This window comes from Cucumis melo, chromosome 8 (assembly GCF_025177605.1).
Source record: "Cucumis melo cultivar AY chromosome 8, USDA_Cmelo_AY_1.0, whole genome shotgun sequence".
In the NCBI taxonomy this organism is placed as follows: Eukaryota; Viridiplantae; Streptophyta; class Magnoliopsida; order Cucurbitales; family Cucurbitaceae; genus Cucumis; species Cucumis melo.
In genome coordinates, this window is record NC_066864.1 from 16,715,935 (window position 1) to 16,718,441 (window position 2,507).

Below are 2,507 nucleotides of genomic sequence, written 5' to 3' on the forward strand. Positions count from 1 at the left end.
ACCTCTCAGTGCTTTCCCCGCAAACATTGGCATCTTTGCAATGTATATGAAAGACAAATTTGGCAACAAGATTGTATTGCTACAAACTTCCCATCACTTGCTTAGCTAAATGCATGTTATCACTTCTCAGGTGATTACAATCAATATCAATGTTCTTCTTTAAAATAAACACTGTTTTGACCTTCACATTTAACTTAACAAAACTCATGGCAAAGACACATTGATTCTCTAGGTATTAATAACACATGTCTTTACTAATAAGTTAACCAAATAGATTGAACATGAAAAGTAACAGAGAAATGGAAGAATGGAAGAAGAAATGCATTGCTTTGAATAAAATAACTTTAGGCCTCTCGGCCATGAGGTACATTTTACAAATCAATACAATAAAATAAAAAGTGAAATACAGAATAAGGTCTTTCACCTCAAAGCATGATTTCTCATACTCTTTGACTCTAATTTTTTCTTATTCGGTGAGGGGATGATGGATGGGATGAATCTCTCTCTTTTGTTCTAAGCTCTCACTTAAAACTTAAGGGAAGGGAGAAGACAAACGATGTAGGACTTGCTCTCTAGCCAAATTGTCCACATTGTTCTTGAAGTGAGAGGCTCTATTTATAGGTGAAGATTAATGTTGGCAAGATGCCATGTGACATTAATGCCTCTAAAATGCTACATCGATGCCATACAAACGTCCCTTTGTCCTTTTTCTGACTTTTGTGCCAACCAATTTTGTTTTCTAGTGACTCATATCGCCTAGCTTGCTTCTTTATCTTCGTGTTGGCTGATGCATCTCCTTGTGTTAACATTATATCGTTGAGTTTTACTTTTTTTGCCTAAAATCCTACGATAAGAACACTAAACTGCAATAAAAGTAGGGATGAGGTTCTTTTGTACAATGTTATTCACAAATTAATCAAATTGCCTACTTTTTTCTTTGTTTTTCTTCTATTCTCATGCGATTAGACTTTATTATTTTACTTAAAAGTATGCAATAACTTGTATTTATAGAAGTTATCAAGAGGACAAATTTTTTGGGAAAGGTAGAGTGGCGATGAGGCTGGAGGAAAGGTTGTTGGCGAAGGGAGGCAAGGCAGAGAGTCTACTGGCAGAGAGGGCGAGAAGGAGAGGCTGCTGGCGAAGAGGGGCAAGGCGGAGAGGCCGCTCACAAAGGAAGACGAGGTAGAGAGTCTTGAAGAAGACGTGCGACTATGGGAGGCTAAGAAAGGTCGAAGACGAAGACGCTATTTAGGATTTAGGTTATATATATATATATAAAATATGTGCATAATCGAACCGGATTGGATCAATCTGACCCTTATTTGCACAAACCGAGACCCGACTAAAGTTTTTTTCCTCCAATTTTCTAACCTAACACAAAAATTAACCAACCCAACCCTTACGATTTGGGTTGGGTAATCGGGGTTAGTTGAGTTACCAGTTTTTTTTAACACCCATGTAAGAGAGGTTAATTTTAGTGGTACGCCAAATGAGAAGGAAAGGTGGGAATATATAGAGGATGAAGGAGCCTTGCAATGGTAAGCTATTTATGACGGAAAAACGATCCAACGGTCAGAATATTATGACGATAAAGAAATGGTTCAACAGTTGAAAACGACTCAAACGTAAAAATTTGGTTTCAAAAAATAAAATTTTTTAGCAAAAATATTATTTTATTCCTCACCTCACATCAGCATGCGTGTGGAGATATCGACAAACCCACTTTTACCTATCTCCTCTCCCTCTGTGAAACATGGGTACCCCTTAAGGCTCAAACTTATAAATGAATGTGTAGGTATTTGAAGAGGCTTCCACATTGCTAAGCAATGTGGGAATGCCATCTTAGAATAAAATAATATTATTTTTATTGTCTGCTTTTTAAATAATTTTTCATTAATAGTTCAAAAGGTAATAATTGATTACAAGTGATATGAAGTGAATCGTGCTAAAAACAATACAAAGTTCCATTCTTATGATCCAGAGTATTAGCATGATATTCTGAATGTACAAAAGATTGAACTTTGTTATTAATGAGATCTATACTTGATGTCAAGTGGAGTTACCTAGTTATAAAAGTACTTTCGGTAGACTCACCTTTGAGGATGTGGGAGTGAAGGTCGCTTCCTATGAAATTTTAGGCAAATTCTCTAAAGCATTTTGTAAAGTGGGATTCATGTGCTAGACCTTAAAGCACAGGCTTTTTTCAAACTACACTTTAATGATGTTGTGTGTAAGATGTTGTTAGAGATAGAGTTCACAACTAAGAGTTACACTACTATATTCTAAATAATCTTCATTGCGTAAAGGTTCAAGTCGTTAAATAACTTTCTTAAGCACAATATTGTATACATGTGTTGGAAAAAACAAAGCACTAGAGACATGCAGTAGCGAAATTTAAAGGATCATGCTTTACTCTATATGCATCTAAACAATTTAGAAGTTAACATGCATCTACTAAGCGATGGACTTAAACAAAAAGCCAAAAGGTAAACGATGTTCTTACCTTT